The following is a 22,292-nucleotide window of genomic DNA, read 5'->3' on the forward strand; positions in this document are numbered from 1 at the left end:
TGAAATTGTACTATTTTTTCAGACAATCGTAATTTTAGCAGGTTTTATACATTTTACGAGGTCTTTGTTTTCTCAGCACCACTATTTCACAATGTGATTATATTGCCTTGATCCATCATAGCATACAGATGACTCTTGTAACATGTTGGGTTTGGTAAGAGTGGAAGAATACTGTGTTCCTCCCCTCCTTTATTTTCCATAAATATTTTTCTTCAGATGTCCCATGTACAACAGAGTTCAAACATGTGCTTTTTTTTATGTTCTTGACTCCCACAGAACTATAGCAATTTATTCTGCCTTAGGATTTACTGCGTGTGCCTTGTAACACATTGTAGTCTACAGAGTGAGAAGTCCTATGTACTCAAAACAAGGGCATTCATCCTTTATCCTTCTGTGAGTGTGGGATAAAATTTTCCAAGAAAAAACAACAGAGGAAATCGGTTGCTGCACTTGCCTGGTTTCCTGTGCTTTGATTATCCATGGAAGTTGCTGCAGGGGTATTGAGGTCAGGGCTGGAATGAAGTTCACATGCAACTGAATCGGCTGCTGAGATTCCACTGTTGCCACAGTGACTGCTTTGATCTTTCTCAGTAGCCACTCTATGTGACTTGGGAAAGCAAAGAGCAGCTGTCTGCACAGATTGCTGCTATTAGAATGACTCTTCATATGTCTTTGTAGACACGCTCTAAAAGCCTGGTAGGGATCTGTGATGCAGGTGAAGACTTGTAGTGCCGTGCAAACCGGGCCCTTGCTGAGGTGTTCTGGCAGCTTGGTGCATTGCCTCTGCAACCTGCAGCATGAATAGGGAATAAAACACTTTCTCTGGGTGACTTTTGGAGCCATTAACAAATCTGCAAGGTGAGGCTAAGCTCACATCATTTTACCTCTGAATATGTTCAAAGTCGTAGGTTCCCATACAGTTCACATTGGGGAGCTCTGCTTGTTTTGTTGTGCTGTTGGCTGGCAGTTTGTAGGTTTGTTACATCTCAAATATACACTGCAACTCCTGCAAGGAGCAGCTATGCTGTACACCTGCAGATGTGAAACACTGCAGATGCAAAGTACATGGAAGCAGATGGTTTCTCTCATGGCCTTGTGAGGCAGATGTAAACTAGGGTATGGTTATAAATCTTTAGATTAGGACAGAATTTAATTCTTTTGACTCTGTGTGTGGGAACGATTGCGTCCAAGGGTAAGGATCAGAAAGAGAAGCTGGAATTCTGAATGTAAACCTTTTGTATTGTGATAAACAACTACAAATAAAAATCCGATTGCTAATTAAATTTGCAAGTAATCTTCTTTGTAAGATGGAAATCTCCTGGCAGCTACAAAGTTTTACTCTCAGGTTGATATGCCCTAAATGTTTACCTGGCAGCTGGAAACTACTGATGTAAATTGAGTAAACCTGCAGTTAGGGTATCAAACTGCTGATTTCTAAAACTGCTTCCATTGCTGTTTCCTCAAACACTGACATCTGTAGTTTGATTGCTTGCTACAATGACAGCCACAAGTACACCATTAATTGATAAAGCCATATTGATAAATGAAGTCTGTCATGAAGTAGGCAGTGTGAAAGGAAAATGTTTTAAATCTGAACTTAATGAAAAGGTATTTTTTTACTAAATTATGTTTTCATTAAGAAAATTAAAAAGTGCATTTTTTTAGAGGATTGCTGGTGGTGACTGATTTTAGGTTTTGACAAAGGTTTGCTGCATTCTCTCTTGAGGGAAGGGAAGTTCACATCTTCATAGGCTGAGGGAAGTTTGTGAGCCTGGGTGCTGAGACTTAGGAGATTTGTGAATTGGGATTTAAAATGCAATCTGTAAAAATCTCATTCAAAGAAGGGTGATGCAGCACCTCTTCTATGCACTCGCACTAGGAAGAAAGTAGCCCTTTAAGACCAGAGTTGGAGATTTTGATGACCAGGTGGAGCACAGGACTTAAGGTCACCTGATTCTCTTTGGCCTACATAAAACAACACTGAAGCCTTGCTGCAGTTTCCTGTAGAGGGGTTGAATGTGGAGAAGTTTTCAAGAGAGAAGGAAGATAGTAATAGTTGTAGAAATAGCAGGTAAGAGGTTTTATTGAAGTAGAAATATGTTAGAGACTTTACGTTGTTTCCAAAGTCTAGAGGTAGTCTGGAAGTAACTTAAGTGATCTGATAATAGGGTGTGTATTTTGAGTTGTGCTAGTAAGATGCTGAAAGTGAATGTGGTAATTAGAGCTTTTTAAAAATGTATCTTTCTTAGAAGTCTTTATCTTCAGTTCTCTTCTGTTTGTTTTTATCTATAGAGGCTGAGTGGATATGCCATTACTTGATTTTTCAAATGTAGCACTTGGAGTGTGTGTAGTAGTCTTTTCTAAGGTTTGTGCTTTTAAATACTTTTTACTAGGATTTATTTACTGTAGGACTATTTGTGTTTATTGTTCCTGGCCTGACTTTAAAGGTTGTTAGAGTTGAGAACTGCTTCTTGACTTCAGGAAAACTGAAGTTCTTAAGTAAGTAGCTCTTAGGAAGAAGAAGAAAGGACACAGGTAGTACATGAGGGGTTAGAAGTGGAAGTGTGTGTTTTGTTTTCCATTAAAAAAAAAACCAAAAAACTTCTGGGGGCATCTGGCTCCTGACTGTGAGATGGTAATGGGTCTCCCGCTAGAACTGAATTCTGTTCTTTGCTGTTGTTTTCCTTTGCTGTTTTCTTTTATAGCAGGACGTGCAAAGAGCTGTTTTTAGGTGTTGTGAGACAAGACTGTTTACTGGAAGGGATATTTGAATACTTATAGCCACAGGGCTTTCTTTGTAAAGATGGATAGAGGATTAGTGGTAACTTCTACTCCCTGTTGAAGGTTTTTGATGCTCTTACTCATGTGAAAACAGTAAGCATATGCTGTGGGAAAATCAGATAGATGTTAAAGATTCAAAGCCTCTGTTAAAAGTTTGGTAAGGAATGGGAAGAAAGGGCAGTATCAGTGTGGATCTTTATCTAATTCCAAATACTAGATAGGGAAACACTTCAGATAATTTAAAAAGGAGGTTTAGAAACTCTTCAGGTAGTTTGAATGTACAAAATAACTTGTGAGAATAAGTTACTCATTTGTTAGCTGCTGTATTCTGGGACTGTAGTAAGGACGGAACCCTCCTGAAGGAAAAATGAAATTATAGGTAAGAACAGTTGCACTATGAATAGGGTTACTAATTGCAATCAATGCATTTGTGGGACTTGCCTATCTAGCTTCTAGCTTCAGGACTGTTTTGCAGTCCAAAGCTAGCTGTAAAATCAGATAGTAGCGTTATGGCCCTTAAACTTATCAGAAATCATAGTAACTCAGGAGTACTGGTATGATCTACGTACTGGGTTCTCTTAGGCATGTCTGAAAATTCAGATGGAAATACTGTTTTATGTAATGTGGATGGCTGTATTAGTCTGCATAGTGTTATCAATTGTGAGCAGTGTATGAAGTAAAACCCTGAAATGTTAAGTTTTAATGTAACACTTTAGTGTAAAATGCTGTTTGTTTCCTGACTTTATATGAAGTGGACAGCCATAATACAGGCAACAAGTTGTTAATATTAATTATATTATACTTTACTCTTAATTCCCTTTTACTCTTTATGTACTACTAAGCCAGTGAAATAAACTGTGGAAATTGACTTGTTTGCTATAGTGCAATGTGCATGTATTGACTCAGGAGAAACCTGTTGTCACAGATAGGTGTTTGAAGAGTTTGGGTTTGGTATCTTAGTTTTGTGTGAGGCATTCATTTATCTGATGTGACTTGCTAAAGCAGAGCATGACTGAGCAGTGTGAATGGATGCTCAAAACCAGCCATACAAGCCTGAACTTTTTTGTTAATAAGTGTGAAAGCTTCTGCTGCCCTCTTGTGGTCTTTATTGAGATACATTTTTGTTCTGAAGCTGTTACATTAATTTTCCTTTAAAGCTGAATTTTTAGCTGCTGGTGACGCTAAAAATGTTCTTATTCTGGTAAGCAAGAGCTAATGTTACAAGATATGGAGTATTTTTCTATGATAAAATCACTAGCTTTGTTGATGACAGGAGAGCAGTGTCACCTATTTTGACTTTGCAAAGCTCCTCACACCATCTTCTGCAGTATTCGTATGACCAAGTTTAGGACTTTATGCTCTGAATGGGTAGATATCCAGATGAGTGGAAAAATAACTGGATGGTTGGGCATGGAGCGTGTTCAATACTCTACATAAAAGCTAGTAATGTAGAATACCACAGGGATCCATACTGAGACTAGTTCTGTTTAACTACTTTATCAGTTGCTCAGAGGAGTTTGCAGGTGACCCAAAAATGGGGGAAGACCAGTTGACAAGCTCAATGACAAGACTGCTGTCCAGAGATCTAGACAGGCTGGAAGACTGGCAGGAACTTGCTTTTTTGAAGCTTGTTTTCTAGTACCAGATCCCTAGAATGTCTTCAGAAGGCTTCTGTGCTGTCTTGAACGTGTTCAGAAACTTGTTTTGTAAATCTAAATAATGTAACATGCCAAATTAACTAGTCAACTTTTTGACTGATGAGAAATATGGATTATCATTGGTTGCTTGACAAAACTTGCTATGAAGCAGTAATTCAGTCTCCTGTCAGTGTTGGCTTCAGTAAGTAAACCTCAAATTTGCACTAAGGTAATAGCCAAGTAATCATGAACCTGAAAATGAGGATATGTTCTTTACAATTCTGTATTGTTAACTTAGACTAAAATTCATCTGCTCTTAAACAAATTTAAAAAAATAGTTTAAACTTTTTTTGGTGTCAGTCATGCATTGCATTTTTAAAGTGAACCATCTTCCCTCTGCTTCTAACTTGATACATGTAGAAGCAATATCTGCAATTGAAGATCTGTGTAAAATAAACTTGGTACTATGTAAACTTCATCAGTACCATATAGCTTGTCCAAATTACTCTCTTGTTAGTTCCTAATGTATCATAGAGTAACTGGTAATATTAGTGAGTTCTGTAAACTGTGTAGTTGAGCACTTAAAATGTATGCACTGCAGTAATCAACTTGGATCATCTGCTCTAGACCAGGAATCTTGTTGGTCTGTATAGTACACCTCCAAAGTGTGTGTGCCTGCCATATAACTTTCAGTAGGGTACTGATTGTAAAACTTCTAAACCAAAGAAATTTTACATCTGTGTGCCTCAAAGTATCTTCTCTTGAGGACTGAATCAAGGGAAGTTGTGTGGGAGTCAGCAGTCATTTGGCTAAAGGGTTTTAGGCAATCCCCTGAGTACTGTAGGAGCCACATGAGCTGGCTGCAGCCGTTCTGCTCATCTGCAGTACTGAAACTGTCCAAGAGGAAGCTGAAGGCAGAACAGAGATGTGGCTGCCTGCCAGTGGTTTTAGAAAATCACAGGAGAGAGGTTTTGTCTCACTGGGATTTTGCAGCAGTTTGGACCTGTGTGTCTAAATTCAGTTGAAATAATTCTTTGGATCTGGGCCTAAACAAATGAAGTTCCTTTGGACCTTGACTCTCTGGGCTGAAGTCAAATATTTAACATATGCTTACAAGTGATTAGTTAATGTGGTAAAATGAACTATTAAAGACTTGCGATTGTTCCGGCATGCACTTCTTGGGTTAAGCTTAACTTCTGTGAAACTTCTTTACCAGTCACAAAGCATAAGAATATGGTGAAATTAGACTTTAAGACTTTTTTAAATGTTACCTGTGGAAACCTTACTGAAACGGTAGTACACAGCTTAGCTTACTGGTCATTGTCTTTGTGCAATGGTTGACTATTACTGCATACAATAAACTGCAAGGGAAATGAGAAATTGGAGTTGTATAGCAAAATATTTATTGGCAGGTAACACACTGTCACTTTTCAGAAAGTTAATTCTAACATGTATTTCCTAGGCTACAGAATCAACTGTATGGTACTGTTTCTGGTCCTTCTGGTCATGTGTTTAGTTTTCTGTTGGTGCCATAGAGCTAGTAAACTTTCATATATTTTTAAATACCTCAGAAAAAAAAAATAATTGAGCTTGGGATGACTGAGAGTTAAACTGCTGACGTTTAGCTAATGTCTAACTGTAGTTCACTAAAACTGAAGTCTTAAATATTTGTTCTGTCCCACTAGCCCTGCATTGCCTGTACAGACTCTTATCCCCATTTTTTAATTGTTCCACATGGACATCTAGGAATTGAGATTGCATTTTGGCTGTACTGGCTTTGGTTGTTCAACTGCTTTATTGCTTTTACTCTCCCTTCTACAGACTGTTTTCCTTCCTTTTTAAAAAAAACCAAAAACTTCCAGTAGTTACCTTTTCCTTCAGTCCTTGTCAGTCTAGTTATTTAATGCTTACATTTTTGGAAGGCTGCTTAAATGTGTGTATGCACGCATGTGGCTTTGTGGGTTTTCTCAGTAGCACATTATAAAAGAAGATTGTGATCCATGATGATGGCTCCAAGAAAACTGTTTTTTTGTTTATCCTATTTAAAAGTAAGGAATAAAGAAACGAGTCTCTTTCCCTTTTTACTGAGTTGTGTGGAATTTAAATATTTCATTTTCTTTATATAAGCATCTTTATCAGTTTCAGAACAGTTAGATGGAGGAGATATCTGTGTGTGTATATATATGTGATATGCTTCTACTTTAGAAAAGGCAGTTTGTAGCACAAATACTGCCCAACCCTCACAATGCCAATGCTAAAATTATTTCTGCAAAAATATTTGACTGCTCACAAGAGGGCACTGCAACTTTACTTTTGTGCACATTATTGTGAGACATAAGCCTTGCCATGAGCTCTAGCAACAGAAAGGCAAATAATATTGTCAGTCTCCAGCATAATTCATTTTAAAACCAAGCTCTTGTCAGTAAAGATTCCCAGCTTTTTTTTTTTAAACAGAAATTAAATTATTGATAGTAATGCAGAAATTTGAGTAGAGAGCTTTGAAATGGACTTTCGTCAGCTTCAGGGTCGAAGTATTGTAGCTGGTGATAACTGAGTAAGGCAAGCTACATGAAGAAATCTGATCTCATTTGAAAAAAAAAAAAGGAAAGACTGACTAATTTATTTATGTATCAAAGTCTTAAGTGTCATTAGACGGCTCAGTAGGCAAGTCATCATAAGAGGGGTGTGTTCACTTAGTAAAGATTAATTATAGCCTCTAGCATGCCAAGTTTATTATGTCCAATAAGTATGGCAAACAGCTGGAGGAACATGTTTGTCTTTACACTTGATAGCGTTCTCTTGCCTAAAGGTCTGACTCCTGAAAGAATAATTAGTTGTTGTGGGTGAATTGTTCCTAATTCTGCAAACTGTTTTTTTGGTATGTATTTAATTTTGTGCTTTAAGTAAAACGCAACGAAGGTATTGAGTCTGATATTGAAGTTGTCAATCCACAGCTTTTTAAGCAGTGTCTGAAATCTAAAGCAGAGTCCTCTTTTTGTTGGTTATCTTTAACGGACACATTCCTTGGATTTAAACTTTTAGTCTAGAATGTCTTTTCTCAGTGGAAATATGAAAGATTGGCAACCCACAAATGGTTGGACTTCTAGGGTCTGTCTGCTGAAGAAATTCATTATAATAAGCTGGTTTTACGATTTTCCATAATGGCTCTTTCACTTCTGAAATTACTTCCTACTGAATTACATAGAAACTCATGAACTCTTGAGTTACAAAAAAAAGCATATATCACTGAATAGACAAGGCTTGCCTTGGATCCAAATGATGTGAATAGCTAAAGGGGTCATAAAAATCTACTGAGGAAAACATGTACTTTATATTATAGTGTTTTCTTACATGCTTTTTCAAAAGCATATGTGCTATAGGATTATGCCCCAAGCTGGTTTAAATAATTCTTGGTTTAAACAATATGAACCTCATATTGGTGAGAGGCAAGGACAATTATTTTGAGTTTTGGAAGTTAACACTGAGCTGTCAGACTGAACTTGTTACAGTGCAGTTTTGAAACAGGGGGAGAGCAATCTTCCTTAAATAAGAACGTCTAGATTAAAAAAGCATCAAGAGCAGCTAAGTCACTGGGTGCCTAGTTGAGTCTTTTTGCTTTAAAGTTGTATGTCTGCTGTCGATGGCATGCGAGAGTGACTTCCGAAATTTGGTGTGAACTGATGTGGGAAGGAATAAATCACAACAGTGTATTGCAGTACATGCGCAAATCTATGCGGTGATATTGCCCTTGCCCCTTGCTTAATCTCTGGTATCAGAATGGGATTCTTGCAAGATCTAGAACTGATACATTTGGCAGAGCTTTATTGTTTAATCTTCAAGAGTATGATTTAATAAGTAGAAACTGACCAAGCAACCAATAATACCAATTAAGTAATAACAAACTCTGATTATTCTAGTTGTACAAAGTTGAACAGACTAAATGTCAAATATGAAGAAAAGGGTAGAAGTACTTTGTGCTGCTTTTTATTCTTGTTCTTTTAAGTTACCTTCTATTATGTTCAATTTTGCAGTAGTTTAAGTACAAAACTTGTTTTGTAGCTACTCTAAATCTTTGTACCTTCAACTCTTGTAGAATCTCATTTGTATAACAGCACTATATAACCAATTGTCTTGTAAGGATTCACGATCAATAGGTATAAATCTCATGGGCAGTTGAAGCTTTTGAGCATGAAAGAACAAGAGGTAGAACATGGTTGTTATGAAAATAGCTACACTTGAGGAAGCACAGCTCTGTGAGAAATTAGTGGACAGAAGATACAATTGGATAAATAAATGGATATTCATTCTCTCCTTTCTGTAATTTATGATGGGATAAAAGAAAATAACCCTCTGTTCAGAAGGGTACTGTTGACTATACTGACTTCAGTTTATTTTTTTTAACCTACAACTCTTTCATGAGTCTGCTGAACTAACAGCACTTTTCTGAAAGCCTAATGTATATCTAACCTTTGTGTATTTTTTTATGGGTCTTGTCCATTTTGAACCTGCTTGTTTGTTTCTAGCTATATGAGTTGACCCCTTTAATTTAAAAGTTGCTCCTCTTAGAATAAATTGAATTGAATACCACTCTGTTCTAGCTTTTCTATGGAAACAATCTTGAAAAAAAAAAAAGGATGTTAAGGTATTGATCTTGGAATTCACTTGTGAATATTTATCATCTTGATATCCATTTTTAATGTGCCTCATTTTGAAATGAGGGCAAGGGTACTAATTATATTTTTCTGCATGCATACAGCTCCTTAAAAGTGCCAAAATTTGACTTTGACACTTTGTTTTTGAAGTGTCGTTAAGTCATGGCCCCAGTGAGTTCATGGCAAGTGTTCTGATCTCAGCAAAATTAGTTAGAATTTCAACCACTATGTAGAAATCTTAGTTAAGTGAACAAATACATGATTCTGCATCTCAGCTAAGACTCATAATACAGATGATTCCCTTGATATCAGGAGTTCATGGACGGCATTAGCATTTGGATAACCCATTGCAGTGGCTTAAAATAACAAACTCCAAAAGAGCTGATGGAAATATTGAGGTAGCTGATGAGATATGTCAGGAGTGGCTGATGTAGAATAGCTTAAGTTCTGATTCTGTGTTGATCAGGAAGAACTATTTAAGTTAAATAGCCTTGGTAATTTGAGATATGGAATAGCAAAGCTTTCAAAATAATATTTAAAACTTTGTTTCACAGTTTTGCAGTAGGTGTTACACCTTGGCTGGTATCAAATTTGGTGGCCTAAAGTTGTGATAGAATAGTGGCATTACCATTGTTATTAGTACTTAAAGTTTTTCATCTCGCTGTTTAGGAGTGTTGCTTCCAAACTATAAATAGTATGTTTGGTATAGTTGCTTATATTAACAGCTAAAGCTCAATAATCTCTGTAAGAACTTGAAATAATGGAGCAACTGGAGCCACAAATAAGCTTAGTTAGGTAAGGTACTGTGAAAAATACATTGAGAACAATTTTTTGTCTCCCCATTGAGACCACGCTCTGAGTAGACCAAATTTGTGGAATTGATCAATTGGTTGTCCTGATCATTAGCACGTTATTACAGTAGTTCTGCAGATTTGTTAGCCATATAGACCTACCAGATATTGCTACTGTAGCACTTCGTTAACACAGTGGTTTTGTGGACAGTAAGGTAATAATTCTTGATATATATAAAGGTAACTAAAGTAAAACTTACATATGGAATAAAACTGGGAAGTTACTTGAGAGAATTGTGTGCCTCTATTGAAATGCAAAATGGTAATCTCTGGGTTATGAATCTGTTCTTTAAGATCCTGCTATGAGCTTTTTGGGACTTAAAATAGTTGGGTTTATATATTGGTACTCCCCACCCCAAATTGGTAAATTTCCCAACTCTTTCATGAGCCACAGAAAAAGCTGCACTTCCCCCTCATTATCAGCCCATGCTTTAGTTTGACTTTTCCACTCTGAGCTCTGCTTTCTTTCACTTTCCTTTTTCATTGTTCATCCTGTCCCAAACATGATAGAATCTGTCTCTATGCAGGTTCTACTGTAGGTAAAACTGAATTTTTTACATTGATAAGTTGGAACAGGACGACAGTTTCAGTTTATGAATCTAAAATGTTTGCTTTCCGCTTCATTGTTAGAGGAAGGTATACTTCTATTTAATTAACTATTAAAACAGTAAGGGAGAAGAGAACTTAACCTAAAATTGTGTGTTTTGTTAACATCTCTAACAGGTACAACTACCTACTTCTAAAATGTTTGTTCTTATGTCCCTTTCCATTCACTGATTTTATGTTTATCTTTTGAGGCATATTGTAGGCATTGAGTATTAGGGCAGTACTTGAACATCCAGTTTTTTAGACTATTTTGCAACACTGAACTGTGTAATAAACTATTGATGTTCTGTTGTAATGCAGATTTTGGAATTGGGACACACGTGCTCTAGGCTTTAGGATTTTTGAAGAATTCTGGTTGCAAGGCATCTAGGAAACAGAAAGGGAAGCTTATTGTGATTTCTTTCCTTGTGACAAGCCATTAACTTATGGTCTAATGCTGTCTCTGGTATTCAAGGACACAGAAGAATCCTTGTACTAGTAAATCTGGAAGGAAGCTGTATGTGACCTGGCTAATAGATAATACTTGGAAATTATTGTCAGTTTGCATTTTGGGCTAGGTAACAAGGTTTCCAGTGAAACAGAAAAGTTCTGATAAATAATAATTTATAGTGTGTGGTTTTTTTCCACAGAGGTAACTTTGCCTTCTGGCAAAATAGACAAAAAGTTTAGAATCTCAGGATCCTTAATTCTTTTCATGTCATATTGTAGGTTTGCTGCTTCTCTTGTCTTTCACCCTCACCTGGCAGAAAGCAGAAATGTGGCATTTAACAGTTTAGTGAGATGAGTTAGAGATCTTACAGATGCTAAAAAAGCATGCACACAAAGCCTAGAGTGACGTAGCTCACTTAAGAACTCTAAAACTCACTTCTTAAACTTAACTAAGTGAAATTGTCAAGTACTGTAACACATTTACTAGTTTGACAGACTTTTTTTTTTCAGCCAGCCAAACACAGCTTGTGTTTCTAAAGAGAGAACAGATTATCATGGTTCCTTCTCCTTAGTGTACAGAAACACAGGCATATTTGACAGCAACAGAACAGCACGTTAGGATTGAGACGCAAAGATAGATAAGTATATATGGATGAGTTTTCTGTTGAGCTATTTACCATTTTCCTCTTTTAGGTTAATAAATAGCAAGTAAGCATTCCTTTGAGAGTATACTGCTAAATTAATCCTGGATGTCTACTAATTAAAAATAATTAGGGAATACAAATACGAAAGAGACTATTTGGAGCTTAAACAAGAATGACTTGACATGAATTTCATAGCAAAATCTGTTAAGGTTACTTATCTGAGCTAGGCAGACTGCTTCTCAAAGAACCATAATTAATGTAAGTAGAGAATGTCACCAGGTCTAGTTTAGCCATTCAAATTAAAAAAAAAAATCTCTGGTAAATAAATAGAGGGTTGACAGTATGTACTTTATGTGCCACGGAAAGTTTTAACACTTCCTTTGTATTTTCACTGGAAATGCAGGACACAGTAGAGGGGAAGTCAGTCATATGTTATAGTACCCACAAAATGTAAATATCTTGATTGTGTACCTGCAAAGCAATTGCAGTTCATTCTTCTTGCTTGGAAGTGCTTGACCAGGTGGATCTGGCTGCTGGTGATCAAAACCTGCTAGTCAATAGGAGGAAAAACATAAAAATACTAGCTGAATGCATGACAGAAGGCAATTCTCCTGAATATGCCAATAAGCCTTGTCATCGATGTGCAGTGCTGAGTGAACATTATCACTGGAGAAGTGTACAGCTATATTTAATATTATGGAAACATTTTTCAGGCATCCTGAGGAAACAGCATGCTGAGCCTGCTTGCTGTAGGAAGATGCAGCTGTTTCTGATACAGAATTTGTCCACAAAAGGATTCAAACTGAAGATTGATGGCTTTCCTTTTAAGAAGCTGAGTTTTCCTGTCCAAAACCAGTTGTAGGCCTAATATCTTGTTGCGTGCTGTAGTTGTAGCATGAAATAAAGCCATAATGTATTCCTGCACAATCCATTTAACTAGCCTGACATGTTTTAATACCAGATTCTGCTTTCCACTAAGCGTTTATTTTTAGGGGTCACATCTGCCAAATCTTCTAATTCATTACCTGTAGTAATGAGCAAAAACTCTTTCAGTTTAGCTGTTTGATTAGGTGGTGTAGAGGCTTGCCTTGTATATTAGACAATTCAGTTTTGAACAAGTATTGTTTATCTCTTCAGTTACTGTAATTGCCAAAGTAACTTAATGTTTGAGCTACATACAACACTAAATACTAGACTGAGGACACTGTATTATATGTGAGCAAATTCCCCACTCTTTTTGTAAAGACTTTGGGGGATGTTCCTATGCCACTCAAATAAATGAGTACTTACTAAATGAAGAAATCTTTAGAAGTCTTAAAGCTTGTGTTTTCGTTAGAGATTGATTAGAACAAATTCCATTGAGAGAAGCTGGGATGAAGATGAAAGCAATTCTTATTCTCCAGAGGAAGCGTGACCTATAGGTCACTATAGGGTCTCTAAGAAATGGAATCTAGCTAAACCTGTTAGGTTTAGTGAAGAGTTCAGAGTTGCAGGAGAGATGTGGTAGGTGATTCGGGATGCTCATGTTCATGTGTGTTATGTGACTTCCGAGGCTGGTCTCTCTTGCTCCTTGCAAATTTCTCAATCTATCCTAGGTAAATGGGACTCAAATCTGTTTATTCCTTCTCTTTTGTCTTAATAGTAAAATTGTTCAACTAGATTAAAGGATTGATTGTACAATTTTATCACTTTATAATTTAAATTATCATTTATTCAATGTTGGATGCTTTTCAAAGATTGTACTGGAAAGTGTTCTCAATCTGCCCTTCAAAAGCTTGGTATGTTTCTTCTGTTGCTGGATCTGTAACTCAGGTATCTGACTCTTTTCATAGTGAACTGGTTTACTAGTCACTATTCCTAGACTTCTTAAAATATTAGAGTTTTAACACACATGTTCATAAAATAACAAGTCAGAAACTGTCTAAAGAGCATGTCTCAAAATGTAGTTTAAGTGGTTTAAAGCATGTGGTTCCCAGAAGTCAGTTAGCTGCTTCCTAATTTTTTGTCAGCCAGATTCATCTGTGATGCTTGTGGCCCATGTTGCTTATGATTGCATGTTGGCTGTCACCTTTAGACTTGGTATGTGATTTCCTACAAAAGCTTTGAGAGGAGGCTTTCTGTTTTTTAGGGAAGATAGATGGTAGCTGCTCAACTTGCATCTTAGAAGAAGCACAGTGAAACTGAGATTGCTTTGTGAATGAGGTCTACTAGGCAACCTTTAAGCCTTGGAGATGATGGGCTAGTTACGAGATTAATCAGGTGATCTCCCTTACTGTCATGGGAAATAAAGGGTACAAATATACTCAATTAAGACAGCATAACATGCTCAGTAATATGCTTCAATGTGGAGTCTGCTGCTTTCAGGGTGCTCCTATAAAAGTAGTTGGTAAGTAATTGTCTAATAAGTAGACAAAGGAAAGAAGCTGTCTTTTAGATCACTTATAGAAAGTGCCTTTTAGTTTATTCAAACAAATTAGTATTCTAAACTTAACCATGTATTAGACCTTCTCATTTGTCTGGCTATTATGCACTTTCAGCTTTGAAAAGTAAATATGGGATGTAAAAACTATTATTGTTGCTATGGGAACAATAACTTACTGCAATTGAATAGAAGCTTGTTGTTGCTGATTAAGTTTGTAGCACATCAGTACATTGACTGCTGCCCAGATACTAAAACAATGTTCAGCCAGACTGTAGTACAGGGAGGGCAGAAACTTTGAGAATGGGACACAAGTATAATCAATAACACCTTAAGCCTTTTTCAAATACTCTTACCTAAAATGGTTCTGCACTTATTGTCCAGTTCTAATATATGACACTTGCTGTCTGAATTGCTCTGCATCTTGGGCTTCTAATACAAGCAGGACCTTAGTACTTTAGCTGAATGATTTCTCATTTTAAAAAAAACCTATTTTGGAGTTTTTCGGTATTTTCAGGGATTTAATGAAGAGCCTTACACAAAAAAGAAAGCATTCTCTTTCAACAGAGGAAGGAATTAAATGTGTTAGAGATTTTTCCAAAGAAATACCTGCCCACTATTGCAAAAAATCCTGAACTAACAAAGTGGAATGCAATGAGACCAAAGTAGTCTTAAGTAGCAGTAAAGTATAATTATCTAGGTACCTCTTGTCCTTAAACTTAAGACAGCATCATCTCTAGGCATGTCTTATTTTTATTAAAAGATGTTCTGATTAATCATGTAAAATTATAATCATCAAGTGCATCTCTTGTGGCTACCATATACTGTATAATATTGCAGAATCAACATAGCATTCAGCTACCATCTAGTGGGGAGTTTGAGATACTGTTCTGACAATGCAGACCAGTAAACACTCTAGAATCATTAATACCTAAACAGGTATTACACTTTGGGGAACTGCTGTGATTTTTGTATGATCGTAGTCCTTACAAGGAAGACCATTCTGCCTCTTAAGGCCTACTTGAATTAAAAGGAAGAAGCATGCCAAAGTGGTTGAAGCATTTAAATTGTGAAATGCAGAAGCATAGAATTGTATTCCTGGGTTTTCCTTGCAAAACCGAAAACTACCATGTCCCTTTAGGGTCTGAATGCCTCCATCTTCCTCTCTTAGTTTTCAAACAGGCATGCTGGGTTAAGTCAGTCTGGCAGATACAAATTCTGAAGTCCAGTAACTAGATTAGTTACTTTGGCATCTAGACTGTACATACAATACATGCAAAAGTAAAGCAGTCTGAATTAAATCTCCAAACCAGGTATGTTACATAAACCTGCATGTTCCTTAGGTATGTTTTAAATGAAGTATGTTTTTCCTGCTCTGTTTACTTACCAGTGCTTGTATAGAGGCAAGCGGTTGACTGGGTGTTCCTAATGTTAGTTGAATAAAATGGAGGGTAGTAATGATGTAAACAGAACTAACTCTTGCTAATTCTTGTTACTAGAACAAAGAGAACAAACAACGTGAGCCTTGAAGCAGAAAGTGATGTTGCCTCTGGTGATAACTGGGGAGAGACAGTAATCTGATATGCATTTGGAGTCATGGAGTCAAACTCAGTGTGGTGCCATTCTGACTTCCTTCAGATGCACAAATCAGTGATTCTCCCTAATTTGGGGCTAAGAGTGCTTCCTTCACAGAACCTTAAACACCATGCAGCAAATGCAATAGTCTCTGCCTCAAAAGAACTGAAAATGAGTTTTTATCTTTCTTTCCATTGAATGTCTTTGGGGCACCTATTTACATGTTCTTATGTATTAACATCAGTCTGTCTTTCACACTAAGACATTTCACCTTAGTGTATGTTTAATAAAGTTTAAAAGTGTCTGTGGGGAAAAATGTGCAGTTTAGCATCAATTGATGAAGATTTACCGATGCAGCTTTCACTAGTTCTAGAAGATAAGGGCCTGCTTTGTCCCATACAGCCAACCTGTGCTTCTCACTTACATTAAACGAGGAGCTAATTGTTATAGTAGTAGTGCATGCGTATGGGTCCATTTGTGGTTGTGTGGACCTCAGTCTGACAAGCTACGTTTAACTTTAAGGCAAGTTAATTCCCAAAGGCCACTTGGATCTTCCAGTATTGACAGTAATAGCTAAGATCCCTAAACTGAAGTGAAACTCAGCCTGGTTTAGAGGGTTTGGCTGAAATGCACTAATTTTGTACTGGAAAGAGAAAACGTGGTCCTGGACTGTGCTTAAAAACAATAAGGAAGTAATTGCGAAATGTTCCAGCACAGCTATAACTCTCCGCTGCTTCCTCCCCATACTTCCATTCATCTCTCTTCTTTTCTTTTTTTTTCTTCAGCTGCTGGATGCGGCATGCCCTTTGATCATCTAAGGCTAAATTAACTCTAGCCTTGGAATGGAAATGATTCTGGAACATTCCTCCAAAGTTCTTTCTTTTCTGACTTGGTGGATGCATCCCCTACAATTATGAAAGTTCTTTAGAGGTTGTCCTCTCTTGATCCCTGAGTGGAGAACTGCTCAACTGCAATGCATTGCTGCTTGCTGCAGTGCATTGCTGTTTGAATACTGTGCAGGAGGGAGGATCTTCCTATAGTCAAATACATAGTTGTGGAAGCCCATAGGATATGTGTATGACTGGAAGACCTAGTACCGTTGAGCACTTCTCTACTATATAGGCCTGTGAAATACTGGCATGTTTTGTTTAGCTAAATACACCTCTGCATTTTACTGTTTAAAAAAAATAATAAGGCAGTTGTTTTTTTTATGGGGGAACACACAATTGAGGTCTAGCTGTACATGAGGCTACTGCTGGCTTGTAGTTATTTGTAGTGGATAGATGATGGTATGAGTCACTGAACTCTTGGTATACCACTTACTAGAAAATTTTGTCTGCTGGCTTAGAAAGTCAGTTGGTTTATTGGCTTAGAATCTGGTAGAGATGTGCTATTTGACATGCTTGAGTTTTACGTGTATGCATTCAGTCTTGCTTTTCAACTGAAAGCTTGAAGCTGTTCCAATGTTGAGAGATTTTTGGGGGTATCTTTTGTATTTCTTAAATCGAAGATTCAAGCTGGTATTTTAAGAGGGTTTGGGTGTATGGACTTAAATCACTTCTGAGAGACCAGTGTGTTGAACAAGGTGTCTCCCTACTCTTGGGGCTTTTTCTTGTGTCTGGTAGTGACAAAACAAACAGTTTATGAATAAGCTTGAAAAATTCAACAGTTGTTGCATGGCACTGGAACTTAAGCTCTGTAAAATCACCTGCTTAGTGATGGGTTTAGTAATCACTCTGCTACTGTTACTTCACAGTTGTGTTGAAATGGAAGCCTAATTTGTCGACAGAAAAGACATAAGGGCATGCCAATAGCCCAATTTTTTGTTACAGAAGTTGTCATGTTTAACATGAAATAATAATTTCATGGTTTAAATGAGGAAACTGGTTTATATAAATGAATTAAGCAAACTAGTTATCCCTCAAGGATGGATCAAGGAGTCCTGTTAAAACTAGTGTTGGAACTTGAAAGTTGCGTGCTCCAAGCCATTAAAGCAACAGGAACAAAACTATAGAGATGTTACTATTAATTTAAAACACTTGGTAGATATACAGTAGTATAGATAATGATCCTGAAGATGTTTACAAATTGTACAGACTTGCTACTTTGATTTTTCCCTGTGTTCCCTATTACTGAGCTTTAGGATGTTTAAAAGTTGAAATAAAGCAGACTTTCTTGGGCAAGGCAATTGTGAGTTACACTGTTAGGAAAAATACTAATGAAGAACAGTTTCGTAGTCTGAAAATCTGCTTTCTGCTGGCTGTAGTAAACCATAGCTCTCTATTAGCTTGATTGGCAGGATCGGTAGGTTGTCACAGAAACCAAACATCCTTGCTTGTAACAATACAATAGAGAAGGCTATTTAGCTTGGAGTTCCTTTCCTTGTTCTTCATTCCTGCAATGCAGGGAGCCTTCTATAGCCATCTACAAAAAAAAAAAAAGAAGATAGAAATCCTTTTCATTGACTATTTAAGACCGGAATGGGCTGTAATACCAGTAAGAGCACAACAGTTGTGGGATCTGTCCAGAAGCCTGGAGGACAGGCTGAGGAAAAAGTAAAAAATGAAGACCCTGGCAGAGAAACAATTGCCAATGCTATCCAGAATTTAGCAATAAAGGACAGTGCATGTGACAAAACAAGCTGAAATTGGATATTGATGTGCTCCAAATACAGACCGTAACTATGAAGTAAGCAACTTGTTTATTGGCATTTTGTGCTTGAAGGGATTGATCTTTGTGTTACTGACAGACTGTGGAGTTAAAGGCAAGTTTCATGTTGGATCTTGAGGAAATCTACATTTACAGACAGTGGTGTGAGATTGCCATTGAAGCTGAGGGATACCCTGCATGAATACTCAAGGAGAACTACGTATATTGCATGAGGAGCCCTGCCATCAACATCGCCTCATGGAAACTTGTGCTGAATCTGAAGTAATCTCAGAGATCAATGAAACTTTAAATCTCGGGCATTAACTGATTTTTAAAACAAAACCCAAAACATGTGTATGTATGTTTTAATTCTGTGACTCTGAAACGGTTTCTATTGCAATGACTTTTAAGTATAAATAATGATTATATTTGAATAATCTGAAAGTGTTATCTAAGAAACATCTCCCAGAAATCTAGTTTAATATTTAAAAACTGAAGTGTCAAGTTCTGTGTATTCTCCCTGTAAAAGTTGATCCATTGACCTATCTTCATATTTACTATATAACTCCAATGTATGTGATTGTAATGGACTCTATTACAGTAGTTTAAAAATCCTGATTATAATACATCTTGACTCCTCTTGATGCAAAGACTTGCAAGAATTTCTCTACAGTTCTGTACTTAAAGACAACTAAAGTAAATTACTGTTCTAACAAGGCCTATATGACTTGTATTTTAGGCTGATGTAAATCTGTCTAAAACTTACCTGTTAGATATCTGATTTCTTCCATTATTAACTAAAAGATACACATATGCCAAGATACACTGCTAGGTGTAGGTTTCTTCGTGGACTAGCGTATACTTGTTACTGTTTCTTCTAGTAAAGAGAAGTCTTGACAGTTCTTAAAGCTTGTTGATTCTTTTTGAGAAGGTGGAATTTGAATTGTATGTCTATTAAAAATGTTGAATGGTGTGTATTTCTTTAATGGTGGTATAAAACTCAAACACATATAAACAGACTTTGTAACTCTAGATAACATGTATTTATGGAGCTGAATGATTGCTCTACAATAGCACTGAACTGGATTTTGATAGCTATATATAACAACTCAAGAACAAGAAAATATATTTAGGAATCCTGTTTTTGTATGTATGTCAGCTTTTAAAGTTATTTGGTTAGCCTATTAATAATCTGAGCCTGGTGTCTGGTAGATAAGCCAGAATGAGGTGAAACTACCTTAATTGCTTTTAACTAATGTAGTGAGCCTGCAAAGGAATTGGTTCAAAACAAGAATAATGAACTGGAAAGGAACACCTAGCTGTTTCTGAATTCTGAACAAGCTCTAGCTTAGTCACAGGACTGTATGTGGTTTGGACTGTGGAGCAGGGAGGTTACTGAAGACTAGAGGTTTTTTCTTTATCAACAGTTGGATTGGTTTTGGGTTTTGGCTTTTTTTTTTGAGGGTGGTGTGAGGGGTGTCCCCCTCTTTTGTTATGTCCTTGACTGATGTACCAATCTGGAGGGGAAAAATTATTCATTAGCTTAAGTCAACTAGCAAGTAAAATCCTGTAGATGTAAACGCTGTTTTTCTTGAATCAAATACTTTTAAATACTTGAGCCGTGTGTCACTCATTTGCGTTTAGACAGAGTAGCATTTCTGTTTTATTCATGTATCCAAACCTCATACAATTAACTGTCATGTTACGTTATACCTGTAAAGGACAAAATGAATCTTTGGGTAGAGAAGGAAGAATAAAAGATACATTTCTTCAAAGGGTCTATTTCTTGGTGTGTTGGATATCTCACTACTGTGGAGTCTTAAGCCCAGTGAGCTGCCTGAGTTCAGTAAATGGCACTTTCTTAGTGCCATTGAAGAAAGCAGAAGTTAAAGGTGGCTGGCACTTCCGAATAGATGTTTGACACTTGTCAGAATTCAGCCATGGTTCAGCAGATTTAGAGCCTCTCATTAGCCAAACACATGTTGGTTGGTGATTTTGTATGTCTGCATTAGCATCTCTTGTTTTAAGTGCTGGCGATATTCACTTGGGAGTATGAAATACAGCTGCTATCATTGCTTAAACTGTGAGTTTAACTGGAGCAACCTAGGCATAATTTTACTGCCAGTGAACAGGCGAACAGATAGGGTAGCCATATTTATGCTTCTGTATACTTGGCAACCTGAAGCTCATGGGAGTCAAATCCAGAAATTTATCACAGGAATTACTCTGTCACTGCATAGCTGTCTGTTAGATTTGGTGGGGTGGCTGGTATCTTATTTTGGATTAATATTGGACAATTAGTTTGATATGTCTTACAAGTGGTGCAGGTGTTCCTCATCCACATGAGTGGTGTCACCCGGACTGCTTCAAAGTTGTGTCTAGCCTGCTGAGAATTGGAAGTGGACACTGCTAGCAGAGCTGCTGTTGCTATAGATGGTATTTATACATTCTTTCTTTCTCTTGTCAACTGGATCCTAAGTTCGTAGTGGTAGTTTGGGACCTGAGGTATCCATATTTGGTAATATTAAACTTGTTGTGCTTCTCTTTCCCTGGAGACCCAGTGCAGGATTTCCTAGTGTGTTTACAGGGAGGAGAAAGTTACAGTTCCAGGAAAAATTGTACTACTTGCAATTTTGACTACCAGTTTAGTTCCTGCACTTTACAGCTGGCAGTTATAACATGAATTTTTATAGTGGTACTTGATCCTCAAGTGCTTAGCTTAAGGCATTGCCTGGATGGCTATTTAGCACTTCTTGATACCAACTTGAAGTCACAGAATTTGCTATTAGTTTATAGTGTATTCATAGTAAGACAATGTATGTTGTTCTAAGCAAATTATTTTTTCTGATAATTTGATGCTCTTGTATCCTGGAAGTTAAGTACATGATGGTTTAAGATTTTTAAGCTAATGGTACTGAATGTCTTGTAGCTTCTTTTAGATGTTGCACACAAGTTCCTTGGTCCTTCTGTTTTCACTAAGAGATAATCCTATGAGCTGCTTCTTGGCTTCTATTAATTCAGACTTCTGCAATCTTCAATAGCCTCTTCCTTTCCCTACAGAAAAGGGTTATATAGGATTCTGTCCTACCACATTCCTCATGACATCTTCCTCTGTGGCACAGATAATCTATGCCCATAACAGAGGTACTGCTCTTTGGAGCTAAGGGTTTTGGGTTTAGGCTGTTGTAACAGATTAATTACTGCTACAGAGGGAGATGGAGATTCCCCCCTAAACTTCTTTTGATAACCACTGACACTTCTCAAGAAATTACCTCTATTTTTGAATGCTTGAGAGAATGTGTGTCTGTGTGTATAAAATTATATATAGATATATTAAAAAAACTTTTTAAATATGAAGTGCTCTATTCTACAGCAAAATTAAATGTCACTTTTTGGATAAATTGCCAAAAAAATTTCATTTATGTGCTATGTGTCTTATTTTCCCACTTTAGCAAAAGTATGGCATGATGGAGAGGTGTAAATCAGTAGCCTGAACTGGAATTTGTGGCAAGATCTGTGTGCTAGGCTCTCTTGGAATTAACAATCCTTCTCATCTGCAATTAAAAATACTTTTTATAATTAACTGAAATGCCAAGAAGGTTGGGTTAGATGAAGTGAGACCTTATCTGCATATCCTTCTCCTCCTCTCCCAGCTGTAGAACACTTATTGCATACAAAAATACTTGGTGAGGCCTATTAAATGTTCATCAGAACTAAATCACTGAAGCAAAGGAATTGAGCTACTGTTTAACAAAATATCTGCAGGCAAAACCCACTAGAGGGCAATGTTGTAAAAGGGATTACGAGACTAAAAACTGTATTGAGGAATGTGGGTACCTAATCTTTGCTGATGAGGACTAGGGAAGAATGCAAGACTAATCTTGCATAGCTCTCAAATCTACCAATAGGAAAGGCTATGTGTTTTTAACTATTGAGGCTTTGATCTAAATTTTTTGTTATGAATTGAATGCTTAAAATCTTTTTTTACCTAGTGCATACCCTCTAAAGTATTTTCTGTTGCTGTTGTGTAACCAAGTGCCTATTGGCTG

Source organism: Rissa tridactyla, chromosome 4, assembly GCF_028500815.1.
Source record: "Rissa tridactyla isolate bRisTri1 chromosome 4, bRisTri1.patW.cur.20221130, whole genome shotgun sequence".
NCBI lineage: Eukaryota > Metazoa > Chordata > Aves > Charadriiformes > Laridae > Rissa > Rissa tridactyla.